Here is a 1,463-nt window from a genome sequence, read left to right as displayed (position 1 = left end):
GGTGAGGGGACACAGCCAGATCCGCACTGTGCCTTCCCTGCCCCTCTCCCATCGGAGAGTGGACACAGCCAGATCCGCACTGCGCCCTGCCTGACCGTCTGCCGTGGGTGAGTGGAAACAGCCAGATCCACACTGCGCCCTGCCTGCCCGTCTGCCATGGGTGAGAGGACACAGCCAGTTCCGCACTTTGCCCTGCCTGACCGTCTGCCCTGGGTGAGTGGACACAGCCAGATCCGCACTGCGCCCTGCCTGACCGCCTGCTGTGGGTGAGTGTACACAGCCAGATCCGCACTGCGCCCTGCCTGACCGCCTGCCGTGGGTGAGTGGACACAGCCAGATCCGTACTGGCCTGCCTGCCCGTCTGCCGTGGGTCAGTGGACATAGCCAGATCCACACAGCACCGTCTCTGCCCATATCCCGTGGGTTAGTGGACACAGCCGGATCCGCACTGCGCCCTGCCTGCCCGTCTCCCGTGGGTGAGTGGACACAGCCAAATCCGCACTGCGCCCTGCCTGCCCGTCTGCCGTGGGTCAGTGGACATAGCCATATCTACACAGCACCCTCTCTGCCCGTCTCCCTTGGGGGAGTGGACACAGCCAGATCCAAACTGCGCATTGCCTGCCCGTCTCCCGTGGGTGAGTGGACACAGCCAGATCCGCACTGCGCACTAACTGCCCATCTGCCGTGGGTGAGTGGACACAGCCAGATCCGCACTGCGCCCTGCCTGACCATCTGCCGTGGGTGAGTGGACACAGCCAAAATCACACTGCACCCTGCCTGCCCGTCTGCCGTGGGTGAGTGGACACAGCCAGATACGCACTGCGCCCTGCCTGACCGTCTGCCGTGGGTGAGTGGACACAGCCAGATCCGCACTGCGCCTTGCCTGCCCGTCTCACGTGGGTGAGTGGACACTGCCAGATCTGCACTGCGCCCTGCCTGCCCATCTCCCGTGGGTGAGTGGACACAGCCCGATCCGCACTGCACCCTGCCTGACCGTCTGCCGTGGGTGAGTGGACACAGCCAGATCCGCACTGCGCCCTGCCTGCCCGTCTGCCGTGGGTCGGTGAACATAGCCATATCCACAAAGCACCCTCTCTGCCCGTCTCCCGTGGGTGAGTGGACACAGCCAGATCCACACTAGGCCTGGCCTGCCCGTCTCCCCTGGGTGAGTGGACACAGCCAGAATCACACTGCGCCCTGCCTGCCCGTCTGCCGTGGGTGAGTGGACACAGCCAGATCCGCACTGCGCCCTGCCTGTCCGTCTGTCGTGGGTGAGTGGACACAGCCAGATCCGCACTGCGCCTTGCCTGCCCGTCTCACGTGGGTGAGTGGACACTGCCAGATCTGCACTGCGCCCTGCCTGCCCGTCTCCCGTGGGTGAGTGTACACAGCCAGATCCACACTGCACCCTGCCTGACCGTCTGCCGTGGGTGAGTGGACACAGCCAGATCCGCACTGCGCCC

This window comes from Microcebus murinus, chromosome 16 (assembly GCF_040939455.1).
Source record: "Microcebus murinus isolate Inina chromosome 16, M.murinus_Inina_mat1.0, whole genome shotgun sequence".
NCBI lineage: Eukaryota > Metazoa > Chordata > Mammalia > Primates > Cheirogaleidae > Microcebus > Microcebus murinus.
The sequence above is the reverse complement of the archived record's forward strand: the minus strand, read 5'-3'. Positions refer to the sequence as shown.